Raw genomic sequence first — 14213 nt, forward strand, 5'->3', positions numbered from 1 at the left:
TGGAGCGGCCTCAACACTCGTCCGTCGTACAAAATATCATTAAAATCGAACATTTAGTATTCAAGAATATTTTTAGACAAGCAAAATTGAAAAAAAATTAAAAATCTTTGAACGCAGTTTTGTTTATTTTCTAAAATAAAAGAATGTTTCCTTTAAGCAAAATGAGCTAACTTAAGGTTTTGAGGTACTTTCCCTCCAGGGCCCATTCATATACACGGTGTAACACGAGGAACTGAAAGATTTTAACCACGCATTTCTGAGGCCAAAAGAAGAAAAAAATGTTTTTTTTTGGTTTTATTTAAATTTTTAATATAATCCAACAACGCTTGATAAAAAGCGCTACCGCCATCGTGTGAATAAACACACACGTTTCCATTTGTGTCATTCAAAAGGGCCCTCCACACACATGCGCGAATCGCGGCGCGAAGCCGCGAACGCGAGTGTGGAGTAGATTTCGCTAACCGTTTTAATAACCGTTTTTCCTGTGCTACTTTTGAGTTATTTGGCATTATTTATGTAAATAAAGTAAAATTTATGATAAAATATGCTTTTTCAGGGTTCCGTACCCAAAGGGTAAAAACGGGACCCTATTACTAAGACCGCTGTCCGTCTGTCTGTCCGTCTGTCCGTCTGTTATCAGGCTGTATCTCGTGATCTGTGATAGCTAGACAGCTGAAATTTTCACAGACGATGTATTTCGGTTGTCGCTATAACAACAAATACTAAAAACAGGATAAAATAGAGATTTAAGTGGGGCTCCCATACAACAAACGTGATTTTTGACCGAAGTTAAGCAACGTCGGGCGGGGTCAGTACTTGGATGGGTGACCGTTTTTATAGTTAATGGTAAGGAATCCTTCGTGTGTGAGTCCGACTCGCACTTGGCCGGTTTTTTTTAATCATTCAATTGAAGACGTGAGTGGATGAACGTGCTATGTTACAAAAACATAATTTTGAGTATTATTCAGCTGTAAAAAATGTTTAACAATCGATATGACGATGTTGTTTTTGTGAAAATGCAAGTTATACACTGATAGACCAATAAATTTAATCCTTATTTTAGAAATATACATATTACTATATTTATTTATGAAAAAAGGTACATAACACCTTCATCCACGTTAAAAATTGCCTTAGTATGTTTTTATCCTCTTGTTTTCGCTCAATGATCTAACATTCCATTACTTCGAAACTTGTCTTCGACATAGTCATATACCTATTCAAGTTCAATAAAAAAATACTGTTTTAACAGAAGAATAACCTAATCGCAATACTGACACTTTACTCTTATATGCGAAATTAAATACAACTCGACATGGATGAAGATGCTATGATTCAAACCAAACATGACACGTTCTTCCATGTCAACGGAGTAAAATTGGAAGCACATGCTATGTTGCGAACTTAGTATCTTCATCCACGGAGAGTTTAACTTTTTTGTGTACATAAAACTACCCGCTCATCATTGAATGCGATTTTAATATTTTAAACATCCAGTCTTTTGATCATATAGTTAAAGATAAGGTAATTTGGGGTAACCGAGATGTGAAACAGAGGGACGTGTTCACAAGTGAATGTCATGAGCGATTAAGTAGCATAGATCTTCCTGTTTGTTTCCATGAATGTGCATGTGCAAATAAGTTATGTACAAATTATGAGCATAAGGCTGCTATTGATATATTGTATACTAGCTGTGCCCGCGGCTTCGCCTGCGTGGAATTCGGTCTGTTTCAGTAAGCGGCTAATTCACCCCTAATTTATCTCCCTGTCCCCTGGAGACAGAACTTAAAGTAAAGTTGACAGATGGATACGCTAGAGGACTGTAGTCCAGATAAAATATTTTACAATTAGGTACCTACCACCAAAGATAGATATAACTCCGTAATAGATGGATACAGTCTAAGGAAAAAACGTGCCTCGAAAATCACGAAAATTTGATTCTCGATCAGATGTCGCTACTACCTTTTGCCTACTCTCGTATAGAGGGCGTTGACGGTTTCGTTTGTTATTATCTAACAATTTTAACGCATATCAGTGAAAGAACATGGGTCAAAATAATAAAAATAATTAATGCAAATAAAAAAGATCATTTATCCATATTTAAATACATTTTATCGTATTTTAATAAATCTTCATTTTTAGTTTTAAAGTGTGTCGATAGATGGCAGTGAATTTACTGTGGTTACAAAATTTACTATGTCAGTACCGTTCTATAATATTATATCCTCTTTGCTACCACTAAATAATATTACACTACAAAATGAATATTTTTTTTGCCCTTATTCAAATTTTTGACGTGATTTAAATGGCATAGAGTAGTAGGTGTATATCGAACGATACAGTACCATTTTTGTATTTTTACGTCCTTGACTGTACCTATGCAAATCGGGTACACTACATAATTCCGAAATTTTTTATTTCGAATTTTAGAATGTCGAATTTTAAATCGGAATGATAACCCATCAAAATTCCGACTGTCATAATTACGAATGATGAAAATCACGAAGATTTTTATTTCCGAAAACCCAAAAAGCCGAATATTGTAAATTCCGAACTACATAATTCCGACTATAACAATTCCGATGGTGGCAAACACCGAATTTAACATTTACGATTTTCAAAATCACGAATTCGGAATTGCCCTTATTCCGAATTAACGTGATTCCTATTTTAAATATCCCAATTTTTAAATTTCCACTTTTCTGGCAACAGTTCGTTTTCTTGGGGGTCGCAGTTCTAACCTAACCTAACCCACTTTTCTGGCAACAGTTCGTTTTCTTGGGGGTCGCAATTCTAACCTAACCTAACCCACTTCTGGCAACAGTTCGTTTTCTTGGGGGTCGCAGTTCTAACCTAACCTAACCCACTTCTAGCAACAGTTCGGGTTCGCAGGTTCGCAGTTCTGTCTAATTTATTTATGCCGAATTTTTATGCCAAACATATTTTATGCCGAATTTAACATGATGCGGCACGACAGGTACCCGTAATAATTACTAAAACGTGAGTCTTCATTTGAATATCACGGATTTCATTTTTCCGATCTTGTAAAAAACCGAATTTCTGAATACCGAATTATTTTATTTCCGATCGGACAATGATTTTTCGGAATTTAGGAATTCGGAAAAAAAATATTTTCGGAAAAGTGTAAAATCGAAACTTTAAGCTTTCTATCAAGTGACAATCGGATTTTAAGTTTTCGGAAATAGCACATTCGTGATTTTATTCCATCGTGTTCTTAAAAATCGTAATTTTGATATTTCGGACTTATAAATAATCGGGATTATGAAAGTCGTGGTTATAAAAATCGGAAAAACATATTTCGGAATATTTGGGTGTTCCCATCAAAATCATGTCATCCAAATCGGTCCTCCAGTCAAATCAGTCAAATGACGGGCAGCGTCTGCCCCTTTTTTTTTTGTTTTCGGAGTGGGAAATGCATCTGCCCCTACGACTTGTTGATGGTCATAGCGAAGCAGACGCTCACGGGGACCTGTAGGCGCTTGAAGCGGAACGGGAAGTTGCTCGGAATGAGAAGGATACGCGGGATGAACACGGCTTCTCCGGCGCCACACACCGTCAGGATCTGCGCCTACATATGTATTACGTACGATATATTTGGGATCACAATCGAACTCGCGCTGGCTTGCCGTTTCAGCCGAAAGCGAAGCGACCTGCCTGGCTAGAGCGCCACTGAGTCTCTCACCGTGGTTTTTCTCAGACTCCTGAGACCGTGCCCCTTGTGGCCGCAATGCATTGCGAGACTTTTGCGAAAGATTCGATTTTTTTCGGGAAGGCATGGTAACGCGTTTAAGTCCCAAATCGTTTGACATTTACTGAAAAATGTTTTTTTAAAGTACCCACCTTCGTGACCATTATTAAGAGGAAAGGGCACGGCCGCTTCTCCATGCAAACGCAGTCTCCATTTTTTTGGTTAAAAACTACCCTATGTTCTTCCACGGGACTCAAACTATCTTTATACCAAATTTTATCTAAATCGGTTTAGCGGTTTAAGCGTAAAGAGAAATTAAAAAAAGTTTTTTCATATTTTTTGTGTTTTCATTTGGGAATGGTGTCATTTTGATATCATAAATGAATTCGGCATACCCGATTTATACAAAATCGATACCTAACTTGGCCTAGTAGCTAAAATGATATAGTTATCAAGATAAAGTTTTTAACCGCTTTTTCACCACCATGGGGGATGAATTTTTAAAAACGCTGAAAGTAATTTTCTTGCTTTTTAATATAATAACGCTTTGCAAAGTTTTAAGTTCCTAGCTTAAAATAAAAATTGATCTCCATACAAACTTTCAACCTCTATTTCACCTCCTTAGGGGATGAATTTTCAAAAACGCTGAAATTAGTTTTCTTGTATTTCAATAATATATCTTCTTACGAAGTTTCAAATTGCTAGCTTAAAATAAATCTTGAACCCCATACAAACTTTCATCCCCTTTTTAACCCCCTTAGGGGTAAAATTTCTCAAATTTTTATAGCCTAAAACCTGGCCGTGGATTTTTTCGACAGATTAGTAAAGTTTGCATCAAAATCCGTTCAGCCGTTTTCATTAGTTGCGCGGTCAAATAAACAGACAAACAGATAAACAGACAAACAGATAAACAGACAAAAATTCTAAAAACTGTTGGAATTTGTTCTGTTATCGATTCTAAGTATCCCCAGGCAATTTTTTTTCGAATATCTTCCATGTACAGACTTTCGACCCTCTTCCGCTTTATTATATGTATAGATAGATGAATATCATAGAAGACTTGAGACGTTCAGCTGTTATTAGTAGCTCTAATGCTAAGTGTAATAGAAATAAAGCTGTTATAGGTTGGAATAAATATGTCCGCGAGGCTCACGGGGAGGCCAGACGTATGTTTCAAGCGTGGATGTGGTACGATAGACCTAATTCGGGCCCGGGTCCGGGTGGTAATGCCATGACTGAGAGCAGAAAGTTGTTTAAATCCCGATTGAAATGGTGCCAAAAAAACCAGGATCAAATCAAGCTCGATAAGTTGGCATCATTTCACTCTAAAAAGGATTTTAAGCAATTTTGGAAGTGTACGAATAGGATGAACACTAAACCTGGTCGTCCCGCGAGTGTCGATGGTATGTGACCCCAAACAGATTGCAGAGGTTTTTAAAAATAAATTTTTGGTTCGCTCACCACTAGGACCATCACTTGCAGGGTGCGAGGCTGAGACCATCGCGATCGGGACAAAAATAACCGCCGAGGATGTCACTAAAACGATAAAGAAAATGTCTGGAGGCAAATCCCCGGGTCACGATGGTCCCAGCATCGAACACCTACAATATGCGGGCCCACACGTACCTCGGGTTTCCAAGACACTTTCACAAGTCTTATTCATTCTAATGATGACATCGATAAGATAAATAAATTTCATTATTTAAGAGCATCGTTGGAAGGATCTGCGGCCTTAGTTATTAATTCTATTGAGTTTTCTGACAGCAATTACGAGGTAGCATGGACACTCCTGTGTGAGCGGTATGATAACAAAAGGTTACTACTGCAAAATCATGTATCAGCGCTGTTTAACGTTGAGCCGATCACGAAGGAGTCGTCCGTTCATTTAAAACGGCTTGTGGATCAAGTAAACAAAAATCTTAGATGCCTAGAATCCCTAGGCGAGCCTGTCAAACAGTGGGACACGCTCCTTATTCACATCATTAGCAACAAATTAGACACTACGACATTTCGTGAGTGGGAAGAACATAAAGGAAGCTTTGATAAGAATGTACCTATTTCATTTGATAATTTTATGACTTTTATGCGTAATCGTGCAGATTTGATTGAAACCTTAGAGTTATCGAGCGCCTCAGGCGCCGGTCAGTCTAGTCAGCCGGCTAAAATCGTATCTAAACATAGGGTTTTGCTTTCTACTCAACCCACTGAACACTGTGTCACTTCTCAGTCTCAATTATGTCCGAAATGTAATGGTGAGCATAGCTTAAATAACTGCTCTCAGTTTCTCGCGTTAAGCAACATCGAGCGGCTTAATTTGCTGCCGAATTATAAAGTTTGTTTTAATTGCTTCCGACGTGATCACTATGCAAACCATTGCAAAGGCAGGCTGTCGAATATGTAAGCGTAGGCATAATTCACTCGTTCATGTCACAGAGCATACGCAAAAAACGGAATTTAGTTCGTGCGAGCGGCCATCGTCGTCAGCGCCGGCTACCGCCTCCGTCCCTGCATTATCGGCTCGCATACGAGTAGCAACTCCACACTTGAATGCATCTGAACCAAATGTCGGACTACTAACTACTGCATTAATTAAAGTATATGGGCATGACAATCGCGAGATCATAGCCAGAGCAGTTTTGGATAACGGCAGTGCGTCTTGTTTTATGACTGAGAAGATGTGTCAGCAGTTAAATGTACATACTAATCGAGTAAATAAATCGATTACAGGCATAAACAAATTAAAGTCACGTAGGTAAAATGTGTCAGGTGCCAAGTAAATCCTTAGATGACACCTACTCGACTTATTTAAATTGTTCTGTTTTGTCCTCGATATCTGACGAGATGCCTTATCAACGGATGGATATATCACGAATGAATATTCCGTCTAACATCCGTTTAGCTGATCCTAACTTTCATAAACCTTCCGAGGTCGATTTTTTAATAGGGGCTGACCTATTTTGGAACTTGTTAGGGTCGCATAAAATTGAATTAAGCGATGGACAGACGATACTGTTTGAGACTAAACTAGGGTATACAGTCGCAGGCCCAACAAACAGCGGTCAAGTATCGGCCCCTTCGCGTATTAATTGTTGTTTCACAAATGTCACCTCTTACGCCAGTAATGAAATGCTTGACGATGAGACTCGAACCCAACTCACGCGGTTCCATCAGCAGCCTGCAAAGGTCTGCACTAAACAATCTCATTATTCCTCGAACAACAACGACTTAGATAGAAAATATTTCACTAAGGTTTTCACTCGGCGTCATTCACGTTAAAATAAAATCCATGTCTTCTGAAGATTTTACTTATTAGGTACATACTAATAATATAGCACTGCTATTATTAGTTAAGTTTTTAAATATGTAAACTCATTAGTGTACTAGCTTACTTTGGCTGTCATAAAAAAAGCTCTTGTGAAAGTGTTATATCTTAGCCATTTTTCGTATGTTTTCGTACTAAGTACATCTAGTGCTAGCAGGCGACTTTACTAGTTATATATTTACGAGTACTAGCTAGCATTACTCATTATTTCAGTTGTACTGTACATACAACGGGTGCATACAATGACTTATCTATAAGCGCAGCTATAATTCGCAAGCTAATGCTGCAGCTAGTGATTCGATTATTTTCTAATGTTAGTTCTGCGTGTCCTTCACATTGGAGTTTCATAGGAAGCTGGGGTAAAGTCAACCACATATTATTTAATGAGAGCTGGGTATTGTAATATAATGTTTATCGTCAATGACCTCAACACTGGTTTGGTTGCCACTTCCCACTGGCTTTAATTTCGTCCCACCCAGAAGAATATATTGCTGCCATTTATTTCAATGATGCTGCAAGGTAGCTGCTACCTCTCCATCGGTGACCGTCTTCTTTCATCGGCATCGATTCACGACCTCGAGGAGTACGCTACATTGGCCACTCACAGTCCGTCAGCATTGAGCAGTTGCGGCAGCAGTCAAATCATGAAAGAAGCTTTGGAACCTTCCACCAGAGCCTGAGTGATATACACACGCTCTGCAACTTGACGCCGTTGTGCTCGTAGAAGAGAAGATACCTCTTCACATTCAGTAACTTGGCGGCCCGCTGTTATGATGTACTTACTTCCTGCGTAGAGCAGTTTGGTTGAAAGGCAAGCTTTCAACGCCCGGGGGCATGTTCACAAGAAAGCACACCTCCGCGGATGCTGGCAGTTTATATATAAAAGATAATGTAGCTTCTTTTGTGCTTTTGCATGTCAAACGTCACTTACTCATTTTCCACAAGAAATATTAAACACATATATTTTTACATTTGGAGTTATTTTTAATATAAACCCGTCAGACCCGTAAACAGGTAGTGACCCTGCCTGTGAAGCCGATGGTCCTGGGTTCGAATCCCGGTAAGGGCATTTATTTGTGTGATGAGCACAGATATTTTTTCCTGAGTCATGGGTGTTTTCTATGTATTTAAGTATTTATATATTATATATATCGTTGTCTGAGTACCCATAACACAAGCCTCCTTGGGCTTACCGTGGGACTTAGTCAATCTGTGTACCTAAGAATGCCTATAATATTTATTTAATTATTTATTTATTTATAATAGCTTCAAATCCATATTTATCGCCTTAAATCAAAATCTGATAAATGTGACATAGCACGTTCATCCACTCACGTCTTCATTATTGTTATTTATATTTAATTTCTCTAAAACAGTTTCATTGGCTGAATGAGTAATGCCGTTGACTATTGGCAGTTTTAGAACGAAAAAGTAAAATATATTATAAAATTAGAGGCAATCCCGCTGATTTCTTTTACGAGTACTATAATTAACAAATCCTTTTAAAATTGTTGCAGTTTCCTAAAATATGTTTTTTCATAAATATTGCATTTTTATGTTTTTCGTTATGAAAGTACAAAGTCATGCAAAGTCTCATATTGAAAGTAGGTTCTAAGGAAAAAATCATGGCCATACTTCTTATTACCTTAATAAAGTACTGATTATGCAAATTTGCCTTGTCTTATTTTATCCCTTTGTTAACAATCTTCTATACTAATAGCTCTAGTTTAGCCTATTGTGTCTGATGGAAAACTACGGAACCCTACATTGAGCATGGCCTGACATGCTCTTGGCCAAGGTCGCGGTGCGGTGTAGTAGTCTGTTGTCACACTCTTACAATGCAGTCCGCCTTGCAGGACTGCGGAGTAGGATATAGCTCACACACTTCCTACATTGCAGTCCTATCTACCAGAGGATCTACCACGAAAGACGAAAATCGAAATTTCGCTATCTGCCTCCCTATCGCTCTTGCGATAAACTAGAATATCTAGAGGTCCCTCCACACTCATGCGCGAATCGCGGCTTCGCGCCGTGATTCGCGCATGAGTGTGGAGGGGCCCTTAGTGATAAATTGCTCCAGACTACGCGAACGCGAGTGTGGAGTCGATTTCGCTGATTAGCGAACTAGACTCCACAGTCGCGATTGCGGCTTCGCGCCGCGATTCACGCACGAGTGTGGAGGGCTTCAGGTTTTAACGCGACACTTTTTAAGCTCTCATACGAATGGGGCGTTAAAAAAGCGCTTGAATCTGCCCGCACTAAATTCGATTTAAAGTTGAAAATCCAACAACGCTTGATAAAAAGCGCTACCGCCATCGTGTGAATAAACACACACGTTTCCATTTGTGTCATTCAAAAGGGCCCTCCACACTCGTGCGCGAATCGCGGCGCGAAGCCGCGAACGCGAGTGTGGAGTCTAGTTCGCTAATCAGCGAAATCGACTCCACACTCGCGTTCGCGGCTTCGCGCCGCGTAGCCTGGAGCGGGCTAAACGCTTTTTTAACGCGCGTTAAAAAAACTCTCGTTCTTATGGGGCCTAATCAAAGTACCCCATACGCACGACAGTTTAAAAGCGTTGCGTTATCGCCCTCCAGACTATGTGCGTGAATATTAGCGGCGCGACTTCGCGGAGAGAACATTCGCGACGTTTACATATGATTTCACACTCGCACAATTTCACGGCGATTTCGCAGTTTGGTTTGCGGCACAAGCCCGGTCCAGACTACGCGGCGCGAAGCCGCGAACGCGAGTGTGCAGTCGATTTCGCTGATTTGCGAACTAGACTCCACACTCGCGTTCGCGGCTTCGCGCCGCGTTTCGCGCACGAGTGCGGAGGGCCCTATAGACATAGTATATACAAGCATCAGCTGATCGAACTGTTGGGCCCCATACGCATGAGAGCTTAAAAAGCGTTGCGTGTGTGACGCAACCATAAGTAAGAAGGAGAAAGAGATATCGCTTTCTCGCTCTTACTTATGGGTGCGTCCCACACGCAACGCTTTTTAAGCTCTCGTGCGAATGGGGCCTTAGTCATTTACGGCATCATACGTTTTAACCATGAATGTAGGGCCCGCTCCAGAAAGCCCTCCACACTCGTGCGAGCTTCGCGCCGCGTAGTCTGGAGGAGGCTGAAGGCGCCGCCGCGAAGCCGCGAACGCGAGTGTGGAGTCGATTTCGCAGATCTGCGACGCTCGCTCCACACTCGCGTTTGCGGCTTCACACCGCGATTCGCGCACGAGTGTGGAGTGAGATTTAACTGTATTGTTTGTCCTTGTCACATTTTTTTTAATTCCGCACTGTAAATTTAGTATGGTTTATGGTGGGCTACAAATCTTCTCGACCAATCATATTGTCGCATTGCGTATGTTCTGTCCCTCACGGGCGCACGCGTATGTAATGCTAGGTTTATGCAGGTTTATGCATAAAGCACTCTGCAATGGCTATACCAATTATGGATGGTATAGAAAGGATGCCAATCTCTTATGGCAGAATTGTTGCAAAAGTGTCCGCTTTGAGCTTTAAATAATAGTTACTAATCTCTCCGGTGGCGCTAGGTAGGCTCTGTGACCAAAGAGTATTGTAATATATAGGAGACTCTATAAGGCCCCTCCACACTCATGCGCGAATCATTCGCGCCCTTATGACATGAACATTATGAGGTATAATAATGTAGAGATGAAATGCGGAAGGGCCAGCAAATAACCCGACTAAATTACGTAGGTTTTTTTTTATCTTTATTTATTTATAGAGGGTTTTAAGTTTTAAACAAATGCCACCCTCATAGTGGCTCTCTAAAAAAACTACAACAGACTAACTTTTACTAGGGTCAATAGTATCCTGGCTTGTCCAGCCTCAGAAGAGGCTGGGCTTCTTTATAATATGGTCAAAGACATCATTTAATTTAGAAATTACGTAGGTTATTTGTGGTATGTTGTCAGGAATGTTAAAACGTGTTTTTAATTTTGTCGCATTGCGTATGTTCTGTCCCTCACGGTCGCACGGGTGCACATCTATATAAAATACTAGGTGTATGGTCTAGGTACTTCAGTGTATGGTGGCGCCGCCTATTTACTGTTTTTTACGGTCACTTTTTGATACATGAAGATTCATTTCCTTACCTCTACCTTCCATAATACCAATACCACAACCTCTTAAGGTCCCTCCACACTCATGCGCGAATCACGGCGCAAAGCCGCGAACGTAAAGGGCCCTCCACACTCGCGTTCGCGGCTTCGCGCCGTGATTCGCGCATGAGTGTGGAGGGACCTTAAGTGTGGCGTCACCTTAAGTGTGGCGTCGATTTCGCAGATTGTTCACGCCTTCGCTCCTAGTTCCCCGTTTTTTTTCTGTTTATTAGCCCGCGTCAAAGGAGACGCGAAGCGCGAACTGGACTAGGAAAGACTCCCATTACACACTATTTTGACTCATATGTGGCAAGACAAATAATAATTATATTATATAAAGCGGCTATATTTTACGGTTTTACAACAAAACAAAATAGAAAAATAGCTCAATCACGAATGATGCCATAGATAACTAGCAGTTAAACTCGATCAGCTGATGCTGTTCCGCCATCTTGACGCGAACCAAACTGCGAAATAGCCGTGAAGTTTGCTAGTGTGGAGTCATACGTCAACGTCGCGACATGTTCTCAGCGAAGTCGCGCCGCGATTCGCGCACATAGTCTGGAGGGACCTTTATCACCGGAATGCACCTAAAGGTCTATACAGACAGTGAGTATTATATTCTTTGATACAGACGGGGATAACTTTTCGCCAATCTGATAAAATTTACCGATCATATCAAGCCGTGCGGACGCACCGCCATTTTAAGCTCGCTCCAGACTACGCGGCGCGAAACCGTGAACGCGAGTGTGTAGTCGATTTCGCGTCGTGATTCGTGCATGAGTGTGGAGGGCCCTTATTTGAGCGCTCTAAATAGCTAAACAACATTATATATTTTGGTATCGTTGCGTGTGTGGTCCTTTGCGATACTCGCAGATTTCTGTCGGTATCGGCCGATATATGGGCCCTCCACACTCATGCGCGAATCGCGGCGCGAAGCCGCGAACTCGAGTGTGGAGCCTAGTTCGCTGATTAGCGTAGCGTAGCGTAGACTCGTCCTTATTATCGCTCCGTCTGTGATGAACTTAACTCAAAGGGCCTCGTGAACACCGTACCCACCGAAGTTCGCGAATTGCGGGCATCTTTCTCTGTCACTCCTAATGACGCCTTCACTGGAGTAAAAGAGAAAGTTGCCTGCAATAACGAACTTCGGTTTCCGCGGTAGGCATTCAATATTCTCACCAAACATGGCTACTATAAAGGGCCCTCCACACTCGTGCGCGAATCGCGGCATGAAGCCGCGAACGCGAGTGTGGAGTCTAGTTCGCTAATCAGCGAAATCGACTCCACACTCACGTTTGCGGCTTCGCGCCGCGTAGTCTGGAGCGAGCTTTAGACATAGTATAGTAGTTATAGACATGAAACCGAGCAACTAGGGGTAAGAGAAAGACATATTCATGTATTGACAGATTAATGTATGGCAGCATAATCCTTTTTCTCTTTCACTCTTATAAAAAAAAAACGGTATTTCGCCATCGCCTCCTACCTATGCTGCCATAACCCGACCATGAAAAAAAACCCGGTCGGTGATAAGGACAAAGCATGGCACTATTTTCTCTTTCCTCTTATAGGAATCGCAATAAGACTATCTTTCTCTATCAAAGACTTGGCTACTATAGTTTGTCAAAGGACTGTCTCATTTCAAACATAGACAGAGATAATCATACTATCTTTGTCATACAAGTACTAGCACCCAAAAAAAAAGGACGAGTATAGTTTTTTTGGTTCTTATTTACTGCCAATTTGGTTTGATCAACTATATATGAGCTACCTAATAGACCTAACACACTACCGCCCCGCACCGCGACCTTGGTGCGGTAGTGTTGTATGACTTTAAAAATATACTTAACTTCAGTCCAGACGGGGACAATTTTTCGCCAAATCTGATTAAGGTTCCTGTACACCATGGCCCAGCGTAGACCAGTCTAAGGGACGCAGCTATGCGGTGGAATGAGATAGGAATATCACTTGCTCCCTCTGACGCATAAATGCGTCCCTTGAAATGGCCTACAGTGGGCCATGGTGTACAGGAGCCTTTAAATTGGGCTCGCCCATAGAAGGTAGGATCATATAGAATTGGCCGACCGCGTGCGCCCGTGAGGGATATAACATACGCAATGCGAGTAATGCGACAATATGATTGGTCGAGTAAATTTGTACCATACAAATTTACGTTGGTGAATTTAAAAAAAATGTGAGACTGAAACAAGGACAAACAATTATAACGTTTTCTCTGCTACTCCTACTGAAAAATACTCAAGACTATCCTGTTCTGACAGTTCCCCCACCACTATTGCCTAATCCAGTTTTATACTATAGTTGGTCAAACCAAATTGTCAGTACATAAGAACAAAAAAAACTATACTCATCCTTTTCTTTTAGGTGCTAGTACTAGTGTAAGACAAAGATAGTATGATTCTCTCTGTCTATGTTTGAAATGAGACAGTCCTTTGACAAACTATAGATTCATGGGCTCGCTGATTAGCGAACTAGACTCCACACTCGCGTTCGTGGCTTTGCGCCGTGATTCGCGCATGAGTGTGGGGGACCTTTAAATTTAGAGCGCTCAAATAATGTGACGTAGCTTTAAACTTCCCTAAAAATAATGAAAATATTTTTTTTTATGCATAAAAAACCTATAGCCCCTCCACACTCGTACGCGACTCTCGGCGCGAAGCCGCGAACGCGAGTGTGGGGTCAAGGTTCGCTAATCAGCGAAATCGACTCTACACTCGCGTTCGCGGCTTCGCGCCGCGTAGTCTGGTACGGGTTCAATAATCATAAAGGGCCCTCCACACTCATGCGCGAATCACGGCGCGAAGCCGCAAGCACGAGTGTGGAGCCTAGTTCGCTAAACAGCGAACTAAAGGCGAACTAGGCTCCACACTCGCGTTCGCGGCTTCGCGCCGCGATTCGCGCATGAGTGTGGAGGGCCCTTTATAATAATTATATTTGCCATTAAAATGTCATAAGCCCGCTGCAGAGTACGCGGCGCGAAGCCGCGAACGCGAGTGTGGAGTGGATTTCGCTGATTAGCCACTCGACTCCACACTCGCGT

General features: G+C 41.5%; 1 long non-coding RNA gene across 1 annotated transcript in view; it reads left to right on the forward strand.

Moving 5' to 3' along the window:
• LOC134755243 (uncharacterized) overlaps nt 1-14213 on the forward strand; it is a 132984-nt gene that overhangs the window by 58908 nt on the left and 59863 nt on the right. The window lies entirely within an intron of this gene.

Source organism: Cydia strobilella, chromosome Z (genome assembly GCF_947568885.1).
Source record: "Cydia strobilella chromosome Z, ilCydStro3.1, whole genome shotgun sequence".
In the NCBI taxonomy this organism is placed as follows: Eukaryota; Metazoa; Arthropoda; class Insecta; order Lepidoptera; family Tortricidae; genus Cydia; species Cydia strobilella.